A 12,187-nucleotide genomic window follows, 5' to 3' on the forward strand; every position below is an offset into this window, starting at 1 on the left:
ATTTGATAAAACAGCCTACAGAAAACAACCTTAAAATTTGATGGAAAATATTGCATACATTTAAAAATAAGTTTTATATATTAATGTTCTCTTAAATGTAATTTATTCCTGTAAAGCAAAACAGAATTTTAAACGTATTTTTGTTAACAAGTAAATTAATTGTAATCACTTTTGGAGAGCGGAACACAACGAAGTAACTTCCCTACTGATGCCGCTCTAGCTTGACACACTTGAGCATGCAGCGATACGCGAGCCGCTCCACAGCCAGCGATGCTTTGTTACTGTAGCAACGACCTCTCGCGCACATCCGCTGCCTCCGCCAACGTCCCTCCCTCCTCTCCACCTCTGCCAACAGCATCCTCTGTCAACATGGATATTTCCTGAGACGGAAATAATGACGGGGAAGGGAAAATGGCGCTCATCCCATCACAGATCCTCAGAGAAGCGATACTCCTCTCTCTCTTATTTTTCCATCCTCTGCAATTACAAAGCCATAGACATGCCCGCGCATCAAACATATGGTAGAAGCAAAGTTTCTTACGTTCATAGATTTGGTAAGTGCATGCATCGTTCCCATGCATTGCCTGATGTATATTTATCTCCATAATGCATTATATAGACATGCCCTGTTATGCTGAAATATGCAGCGCAGAGTCCACACGCCAACACAAATACGTCTTACGCCATATTTACTGAGCATTAAACGTTAATCACATGACGTAAATGACTTTTAAAACTCTCTAATGGTGATGTCATGCTTTTTCATATCTCACATCCTCATTAATAATAAATCTTGCTCTGAAGGCTTGTGCTGAATTAGGAGCAGTTCATAGGAGGACAAATTAAAGAATGCATTTACAGTTTTATATATAAACTGAAGCATCTTTTTCTTTTGTTCTGGCAAATCATATGGGACCAGTCTGTTCGAGTAAATGCAGGTCACATTAGGCGCCAGCAACTGCACGCACGCACACACGCATTGACTGTTATGACAGTCTGTGAGCCAATGACTCATGTTTTCCACATAAACAGCCCATTTTCCCCCTTTTTCAACAGTGACTTTTAATAGCAATAAAAGTTGTTTTGTTACACTTCACATTTATACATCTGTTCCAGTGCACTGTTTGCTCTTTTTTTTTTTTTTTCATTCTTGTTTGGGAATAATCTCATGTACAGATATGTTCCAGCAGAGATGTGTTTGGATTATTGTGGATGGGGTTTTTCAAACTTTATGCTGTTTCATAACACTCACGACGGTTTCTCCGAATCCTTAGTACTTATCTGAAACTGTAGTGCGCTTTATTAACATACTGTGCAAACGTTTAAATCAGTAAGAGCGTCTATCTGCAAGAATTCATTAAAAAAGGACAGGAAAAGCATTTATACTGATACAAGATGTAAAAATGTACTTTCATGTTCTGCCAAAATAGTCAACTGCACATCAAATTAATGCACAAAAATGGTTATTTTAATGGTAACCTAAAACAATAATAAAAAAACTGTGGTGGCAGTTATAGGTTTATTCATAAACATTTTTATCGTCCATAAGCATTTAAAAACCTAGATTCGCTTTCACCTAAAACCATAAAGAGATAAGGAAGTGATTTTTCTTTGCGCTGCTTCGTGTAATAGTATAATGATTAATTACGACAGCGCTTTGAGGACCTCATTAGCACTGTTACAATGAACCTGGATGATGAGGCCACACAAACTAATATTAGAACAGACGATAAACACATGTCATTTTCAGAGAGGCACATTATCTCATCTTGGCACAAGAAATGCGAAGTGCGTCTGGATCAAATACGCACTCAACTGATCTACTCCACTGTAGTATTTTACGTTGATCAACGCCTCATTGTGTTAACTGTGATTTTAGCCGCTTATGTTTTCATCAGGCTTCATTAATTTATTAAATACCGGGTTCTAGATTTGGCTTTCCATTCTCACAATAGGACACTTGAGGAGCTCTATATAGAATGGATCTCTCGTGTCATAGGCTATAAAGTGCCTGGTCAAGTGTGGCTGAAAGCTTTCAGTAATCTGACAATGAGATACCCGTGGATTAATTAGCAGAGTTTAATTAGCACAGATGCACAGGGTTTTCTGAGTGCATATCATTACTGTGATGAAAGGCAGCCTATATTTTTGTGAGAGCAGTTGCTATTTTGCAAACGCTGCTGTAACTTTAATTACGAAATCTTTGATTTTAAGACAAATAGGGTTGGAAAAAGTCTGAAATGGTCTATGTATTATGAATGCATTGTGCATTGTTTTATGACTTTCTATTTTTATCAAGAATTCTAAATGTTATTACCTTAATTTTCTGGCTGTCTTGCAAGCCATTACTTCTGCAGTGTACTGTAGCGGTCTGTTGTTTGATAAGAACTGAGGTTTCCCAGTCCAATTATTATTATTCCCAGCCTCAAACAAGCAATTCACTAGATTTCATGGAGACTTCAATCCCAGTCCAGGAATCCTTGCGGTTGTTTATAAGCACAAAATAAGACTTTGTATAGCAAATAAATGATTTTATGCTCTATTGGCTTCATGTCTTTGCTCGTGGCTGTTTTTTAACTCTTAAATGATACGAGAAAAGGAAGAACGACTCATTTTTAGCTCGGCAGCAAAGATTAAAAGCAGTAGTGAGGGTAGAGTAAGAAAAATACATCATTTTAAATACATCAATTTAAGACTTTTCCAATAAAAAAATTGGTTTTGGACAAATCGAATATTTATATGAAGCCAGAGCAGGGCTTCTCCTGTCTTTAGACACCAGGAAACAAATTTAGGAGCAGAAAGATAATGAGGAATGAAATATTAAAGAGTGCATTAATGGGAGACTTTTTGCGTGCTGGATATCTGGGTGGAGGAGATATAATAAAGAAACCCTCATAATTCCATAATGTCTTTCCATCTTAAATTAATGTCAAAGCAATCTCCTAACACTCTCATCACGAATGTTCGCTAATGGAAAATGGGCTAAAAAAAAAGACATATTAGCTTAAGACGAGAAATAGGTTATGGAGGAAAGGTTGTGTATTAAATTATTCCAATAGCAGTTTTCGTGCAGCCTGTCACGCATTGTAACATTTTAAAGCTTGTCAACTGTATCTGCATATTGTTCTGTTTCCTGTGATGTGAGTTTGTTTGCTCTTGGAAAATGATAGTGCTTAGAAATACTCATATTCTATTTTGAGACAACCAAAGATGAATGCATGACTTTCATCAAGTCTCCCTTCAACTCTCCCTTATGTTCCTTTTATAAAACATCTTTGATTTACATGTCAGAGAGAGGCCTTCCAAAAAACACACACACACACACACACACATTGTATCATTTGTTTATTTATAACAAAAATTGACCAAGCTACAGTTTTTGTTTTGCCTGCTCTTTTCGGTTAGGGCTTAAAGGCATATTTAACCGAAAAAATTTTAATTTGTAAAAATGTATGTACTCTCAGGCCATCCATAATGTAGATGAGTTTGTTCCTTCAGCAGGAAATTTAGCATTACATCATTTGCTCAAGAGTGGATTCTCTGCAGTGAATGGGTGCCGCCAGAATGAGAGTTCAAACTACTGATAAAACCCATTATAATAGTCCACAAGTAATCCACATATCAGTTGTATATACTAATCTGTCACATTTGAACTCTGATGGCAATATCAGAAACATATACTGTGAAATATTGTTACAATTTAAAATAAATGTAATTTATAATTTATTTAAAGTCAATATATAGCATATTTTTCTTAAAAGTTGCATTTACAAATCTTATGGGACATGTGACCCATTTCTTCTCTGTATATTACATTACCTTTTCCTAACCAGTATGTTATGATTCCCTTTGTCAGGTTATTCAGGCGGTGTTCTTTGGAGTGTGTGTCCTGACTGACCTCTCAAGCCTTTTTGACAAAAGGCAGTGCCAGTATGGAGCAAGAGAGATAGTTAAGGAAGCTGATTAGCTTACGAGACTGGATGATGGCTGTCCTGGCCTTTCCTGTTGGTGCGGTATGTATAAACCACCAATCAGATTTCTTGTTTTGCATATGTACACCGTCTGAGATCTATAAAAATACTTTATTTTAGAAAGTTGGATCTACATCTGAGACTGTAAGCAGTGCTGCTGGCTCAATGAGGATATGTTGATGTTCAGATAAAATCAATGTTAAAATCAACATTGAAACTGAATAAAAACACCAATATGGCCAATTTTAAAGTGAGAGCATGAAGTGATCCAAATGATTACTTTGGCAAAGAAATCTAGAGTTCAAAATGAAGTTTGGAAGCGCTTCAGCTTTTGTATAAGTATGCAACATTGCATTTTTTTGCATACACAAAATCTGCAAAAAGTCATTGGCTGCTGGCTGTGACTTACGGTGCGTTTAGTTTAAAGTGTGTGAACTCTACCATAAACTCTCTGAGCCATCAAGTTCCATTGTTAATGTGTGGGAAAGAAAAAACAGTACAGTAACGGTACATGAATGCAATACTTTGTCTGAAGCTGCCGCCCCTCTCCTACACATGTCATTGACATTAAGATGTCTGAAACCACAGAAAAACAGAGGAGACTATTCAAAACTCGTTTCAAGCAATCATTCAGTGGATCTAAGAAAGGAGGGTTGTGTATAAAGCCTATTTGTAGAGGGTGCCAAAGGTAAAAATACAACTTCCTGACCAATGGTTTAATATTTTTGCAACTTTGCAGATTCATACATTTGTGGACATCGATCAGTAGTGTACAGTATATTTTTGACATTTTTAAAAACTCACGTAGCTGAATATATTTATATTTGTAAATTACAGTTTTATATTTAAATATATTTCAAGAAAATGGCACATGATCCTACAGAAATGACTAATATGCTGATTTAGCCTACCTCTCAAGACACCTTTTTATTATTGTCAATGTCAAAACAGTTGCTTAATGTTTTCTTTTGTGAGAGCATGGCATCTGTTTGAAATAGAAATCTTTTTTTACATTATAAACGTTTTACTGTCACTTTAAATTAATTTAATGTGTCTATATTGTGCGCTCCCAGTTCAAAAAAGGTTAGTGTTTCTTGTCTTTGCAGGGCAGAATAGACGCTAGGTGCCTTTAGATCTGTATTTAAACCATCAAAACACTGAATCATCTGATTCTTTAAAAAGGTACAATAGGTGAACCGATGGTAAATGCATGAGCCTGCAGGTCTGGTCAGACAGCATCTGTATTCTCTTAGCATATACCGCTATATCTGGCCACATTCACACATGCTGCTTTGCATAAAGGGACTACAGACACCAATACGCATTGTCTTAAATGCAGAGCCTATTTGTTTTGCAAATGCCCAGTCATCTATCTGGCACTGCCGCAAAACCATCTATGCAATAAAATCCTGCCCTGTGAAGTGAAGCAGGAAACGCTATGTTGTTTCTGTTTTGTGTGTGTGTCCGCGCTGACCATCAGATAATTGTATGGAAAATATTTAAATTTTGATCACAAATGTCTCGCTTTGTCTCTGGCTGGCTAAAGAGCTTTTAATATTGCATGGCACAATGTTAGTAGGGAGTTTAAGATGTCAGATGACAGTGTCAAAGTGACTTAAACCTTAAGTGGAAAGAAAATTGACTCTTCTCATTACATTTTAATGAAAGAAACAGGCATTCCACTTACATTGTAAAGAACCACTAATTATAAATACCTAATATGACTAAAATGGCTAAATAATAAATAAAGCAGGGCATAAAAGTGCAAAATTAATTCCAGAGTGCAAATAAACTATAGGTCAAATTTTGAGAATATAAGAGTTAATGCTCACATGGCTGCATTTATTTGATCAATTTATTCTTGCATGAGAATGTTACAATGATTTCTAGTCATGTGACAATCAAGTAATTGCAGCAAAAAAAAATCTGTAAAATGAATAAATAATAGATAAGTATTAAATTAAGTATTGTATTTTTAAATATATTAATATTTCAAATATACATAAAGATACTGTTTTGACCATTGCATCATTCTGTGGGTATTTGTAGGTTGTAGATTCACAGCGGGACTTAACGAGATGGCAGACAGAGGAGGCTTCCTTGTTAGCTTGTAAAAACTTAGCAGCCAGACAGCCATGATACAAACACAAAATAGATGCTTGACTTGGCCCCGGCCTCAGTCTAAGAGCTGGGCATGAGGCTCAGCTTACAGCCATCACAATGAGCATCATTAGGGCTGACGTTAATATTGGGAACAGGCTCTGCTGCATTTGAGTGAAATGCATACTTTGTTAGCCTTAGCCTAGGTAATTTCTGGCACCTATTAGTGGTATATGTGACCGGCTGATATTCACCCTTCTGCATTGTGCACTGGTACAATGAATAAATTTTGTGCCATCTTCTTAAAGGAATAGTTCACAAAAATAAAAAAATAAAAAACTTTGCTGAAAATTAAATTAACTTCATGCCATCTAAGATGTAAAAGACAAAACATATTTAGAGAAATGTAAAAAAGTGAGCAAATAGAGTCCAAAAAAAACCGAGTAATTATAATTCACAAGTAATCCACGGGACTCCAGTCAATCAGTTCTTGTAGAGGGAAACGCCTGAATGTTTATAATAAACAAATCCATCATTAAAGCTATCCTTAATTAACTTCCTTAAACTGTTTCTTCTGGTCATAACAACACTTCCTCCAGTGAACAAGGCAATCCCTGTTGTTATCTCATATTGAAATACATCAGCATATTTGTTTAGAACTGATCTATGCACATTTCTTTCCTGAGTCAGACTAGGCCACATTTTACTTGTTTTTTTACAAGAATGCAGCGTTTTACTTCCCAAGACATTAACTGACGGACTAGAGTTGTATTTATTTATCGAACGACCTTAGTCTATCCACAGTATTTTGCAATGCAGAAGAAAGCAGTTTTCTGTGAATGTGACTTCTGATTCATTAGTTGCTATAAGTAAACTAAAACGATTTTTAATTACAAACCAGTGTGTTTATGATAAAAATATAATGCATTAAAATTATAACAAACACCAGATTGCAATATCAAGCTGCGTGATAAGGCTGTTTTTGTACAGCTAAAATAACTGGAGGTGATGACATGGAAGGCTTTAGCACATTCAAGAAACAAATGGCCACATCCTCTTTATGTTAAAATAAGGTGGAAACAGTATGTCAGGCCTAGGATGGAGCTCTAGCTAGCTTGGCTGAATAATAGAGAAGGAGCTTGTTATGTGGTTTATCCAAAGTGCCCAATGAGAACGGGCAAATCCAAATAAACCACCTGTCCGGCAATGAACTTATGTAACCTACGCTTTCAAGATGAAGCCTGACGTTTACTTGAAATATGCTTCAAAAGCACAACAGTTCCCTTTCACAAGGCCTATCCTCACAGTGCCGCCCGCTTATTTGGGTACGGCACCATCATCCAAGCTCTTACTGGAAACAAGAATCCTGCAAAATAATCGGAGACACCTAAACCAAACAGAAATCTGTCACGCCCATAAATGAGGCCCATTAATGCAAATACGTTTGAGCAGTTCAGGATTATAGCAAGGGAAGTGAAATTCTCCTCGAGAGCCTGGGACTTCAAACGCTCTTTCACAAGGCCTGCATGCTCCACACCAACGTGCCTGTTTTTAACAGCTTGTGTGATGTCCTCATCATCTTAACACTGTCCTTTTTCACAGAAGGCATCTGTAGCTCCAAGTAAGTGTTGGATAAAAGCAAGAAAAAGAAGTCAGCTCTTAGGGATTAATTATGGTACGCTGATATGAAAATATGAGCTCTGTGTGTTGGTTCGCTTGCTCATGGCTGGTTTTAGTGCTTGTCATGGTTTTAAGCAGAGATTGTGTCCTGTAGATGAGGGAATCAAAGAGGATATTAGACAAGTTAGACTTTTTGGTATAATGAGATGTGCTGGCATGAGGCAGTCTACCAGAAGACCTGCTGGGAGTCTGGGGGTGAGGAATGGGCTCAATTTGAAATCATGGCAGGGAGTGAGAGGTCTTAAAACGTTATGAAGTCTCTGAAGATAAAATGTAGTTGCAGTTTCTCATTTTAGATAATTATGGACAGAAAAGTCCAGAATTGAGATGGTTGGGTACATGATAACATACAAGAATCATTTACTATTCTAATGCTTGTTTTGTGCTGAATCATATAATCATTGGGAAAAAGGTTTTTAGCTATAAAGCTGACGAGTAATGTTCAAAGCATGTTCAGGAACAGAAATGGTTAGCATTGACCATTTTGCTGCAATATTTATCCAGCACTATGGGTTTTAAGTGCAGATGACAACACTGTCAAAACAATCCCTGTTCACACACATCTATGAATGCTGTATTGTGCATGCCAGGCCAGTAGTTGGCGATATGACAACTTGCCTGCGCACCAGTGTTGCCCGAATGGAACTAAGCTACTTTAACACTGTTAAAGTGAGTTGTTTTTCAAGTTGGTGGGCTGAAGTGACCCCAAAAACATAATATTTAGGTTCTGAAATGCAGACCAAAAAAATTTGTTTGCAAGTTTGCAACTGTGCTAGTTTTGGGCTATTTGTAGGTATTGGGTGGGTTTTGTTGTGAAAATCTGGCGATCCTGTTGCACACGCATTCTGTGGACTGAACATGTAACATGCATGTGCATGACATCACCATCTGTAATTAGACCATGCTGATTTAGTCTGGCCAGAGGAGAACCGCCCCCAAACTGCGCAAGGGTTTTTTCCCAAAATTTTTTTTTTCTATTTCTGTCGCCAATGGTGTTTTGGCTTATTGCCAATGCCGCTTTGGCTTGCTTAGCTGAGGACACACTTTGAAACATGAAAGCTTGCATTTTCAGACTCCCAAAATACTGTTGTTGTTGTGGTGTAAATCAACACTTAAGACATGAAAATATTGAGTTGTTAGCTGAAAAATGATGTCATATAATATCTTCTTTGTATTTGCAGCATTATTTAAAAAAAAAAAACAAGGCACAAAAATATAAAGCTGGAAAACTGTTCACACACAGTTGTGGATATACATTTTTTGTATCACACATATTCTACACACATTGGATTAATAATAAAGAAATACTTTTAAAAGTTACCATAAAAATAAAATGTATATTAAGTGATATGAAATATGGTGACAGAATGTTTTTTTGCTTGTTTTTGTTTATGATTGACGATTCCTTATCAGTATTTTCTTTTTTTTTTTTTTTTTGGTTTGCAGTTTGTGGTGACAATGTTCTGGACGCTTTACGTGTATGACAGAGATTTGGTATATCCAAGACTCCTGGACAACTTTATACCTCAGTGGCTAAACCACGGCATGGTAAGTGGAAAATTGCTTTCTTTTCTTTCTAGAAACTACAAGACTGTAAAATATATTTGTCAGTTTCAAATGACTGACATTACAAATGTCTTTCTAAATGAACAATGGCATTATAAGTCATATAGAGAGAGAGCAAGAAAGAAAGAAAGAAAGAAAAGAAGAAAGAGAAAGAGAGAAATCCTCTAAGGCAGGTGCAAAAGAAAAAGCACATTTTGTTCTTTTTCTTGAGCCACATTGACGCTAGATGTAAAATGCTAGTCATTGTGCAAACGTTCATTTCAATCAGGAGGAACAAAAGCTTCAAGGTGGGGTCCAAGTGGCAGGTCTTGTTTTTTTGACAGGTGAATGTGATGTTAAGCGTGACGGCATTTTTAGCCGGTGTGTTATTCCAGTAGCAAATCCGCAGAAGTGACACTATTTGTAAAAGACGGCAAGAATGTTTACTTCAACATATTGTCACAAATTCAGCATTAACGGATCTTCAGAAGTGAAAAGACTTCACCGCAATTAGTCTAAAGGAGTCTCTACAAGAGATATTTAATAACCTAAACGCTTCCATATTGAATCCTTCGTTAATCTGCTCAAGTGGCCTCAACGAAAAGAGGTTTTGGGACCTAGAGGCTTGATAGATTGATAGGAAATACAATTCAGAATGAGTCTATTACTGGGAATGTGGTTGGATGTCTCAGTCGTCGCTAATCACAGGATGTATTCGGTTGACTTGGGTATAGCCCGGGCCAATGACAACACACGTAGCGGTTGCTAGGGAAACATGTCTCGGTTATTAATCAACATGAATGTAACCTTTGAGCCTAATCAGAAATTGTCTCTATCTTTAATGTGCAGTGGCATTATGAAATCACATGCAATTGGATTTTCTGCAGGGTTTTAAAACCTTTGAACATTTGTCAGTAATGCGCATTAGACTGTACGTGATTTTTAGTTTTGGTTTATAGGCATGTGCTAAAAATGCACATTTAATTTCTTGACGTTTCTGTAGTGATTTTGGTGCTGCTTTGACCCAAAAACGAGTCAAAATCAATGCTAACAATAAAGGCTATGATTATTAATCGCAAGGATGGTAAGGTGATCAAAAATATTCAACCCCATATTCACACTACGGGCTGTGCAAAAACTACATTTAGTTGATCAACCATAATCTGCTGTAGAAGAAAGTGCTCGTTCCTGCTGTGGAGAGTGGTTTTCTCAGCCAGTGAAGGAGCAGAGGTCTTGTGATCTAAATACAGTTGTGCTGCTGAGGACTGACCCACGGGAGAGATCTACCTTCCAGCTGAGAACAATTTGTGCTATGCAGAAAGTTCCAGAGTATCCCGCCTGTGACTGAAAGGGGTTACTCCATTGTAAATATTTTGAAGCATTCCATGGTACCACGTTTGTTTGTTTACCCATGCTGCTATGGCAACTGTCTTCTGTTCTCTGGCTGCTCTGACAAAGAAACAGTGACTAAGCCTTGTTACTGTTAGGCGCAAAGTCAAGCCTGAGCTGTGGTCTGAGCATTTATACTAGAGATTAATAATGTCACAGATATGTATAAACAATAACAATAATAGCAGTACATTTTCTTTAAAATTATGCAATTCATTTAATAACTAAAAATAAAAGTATAATAAATAGATATGAAAAAACATTTAACAAATATATGTTAATTTATTAACTAAAATTATAACAATACAATTATGAAAAATAACTTAATATATTTAAAATTAAGACTATTCAGCAACTGCCATAAATAGTAATAATAATAATATTTATATTTGTTTCTTTAAATTATGAAAGCAATGTATATAAATTCACATAAATTATAACAATAATATTATGATATTAACAAATAGATATTTTAAATGTGGGAATTAGGAATAAAGGCCATTAACACTGCAAGACAATATAATAATAATAATTATTATTATTATCATTTAAATATTATAATGAAAATATTATTATATTTATATTTAAAAATAACATTAAATGTACTACGATTATGTCTTTATTGTAGCCTAATTATCAAGTTTTTGTGTTAAAAAAGCAAAAATCTTTCTTAGTGTAAAATATTTTATCCCATGCACCTGTCAGTGAAACACCCACAGCAGGGCATTTCTGAATCCTTTAAACCTTGCACTGAAAGATAGAGAAGCTGTTTTTTCACAGCTTCCCTAGAAATTAGTCCACAACAAACTATAACAGCGCCGGACAACTGTTCCTTTTAAGTTATTTCATTTGAATACACTAGACTTATTTATATTTCTGCTGGTGCATGCGGCTCATAGCTACAAAAGTCCTTTGAAACTTTCAGGACTCTCTAGATATATGCAGACACATGCAAATATTTGCAAATATTAATCACATCACTAGAATTTAAAAACTTTGTCTCCGTAAGTGCAGACAGAAATAAGACAACAAAAAAACAGAAATAAGACAACAAAAAATACTATTTTCCCTCGACTGACAAGGGAAAGGACATTTTCCCTGTTTTTGAAGCTGTCAGCAGCGTTGCTGTATATTTGGCAAGCCTGTCAAGACTCATAATGTGGTGATAACAATCAAAACAGAGCCACTTCAATAAGACTTAAAGAAACCGCTGTTAAACTTTCTCAAGGCATCATCGGGAGGCGGTTTACCCGCGCCAAAGTATCTGTGACAATAATCCCGCCTCCGCTTTGTAATTACTCCGCTGCAGAGAGAGGCCTGTCAGAAGAGCGCGCGCTGCTCTAATGTTAATGCCAGTGGCCTCCTGCTGAGCAGCCCCTACGCTCAAAACGCAAGTCGCAAATAAACATCTTACACCTGCTTAGAAAAGACACCACAGCTGTACATCTCTGAAATAAAAGTAGAAAAAGACCCAGAGAGGCCGACTTCCCAAGTAAGGGAAG

At 36.4% G+C, this 12,187-nt stretch overlaps 1 pseudogene; it reads left to right on the forward strand.

Annotated features, from left to right (window-relative positions):
• The first annotated feature begins 411 nt into the window (after window positions 1-411).
• LOC122324985 overlaps window positions 412-12,187 on the forward strand; it is a 35,688-nt pseudogene continuing 23,912 nt past the window's right edge.

Source organism: Puntigrus tetrazona, chromosome 20, assembly GCF_018831695.1.
Source record: "Puntigrus tetrazona isolate hp1 chromosome 20, ASM1883169v1, whole genome shotgun sequence".
In the NCBI taxonomy this organism is placed as follows: Eukaryota; Metazoa; Chordata; class Actinopteri; order Cypriniformes; family Cyprinidae; genus Puntigrus; species Puntigrus tetrazona.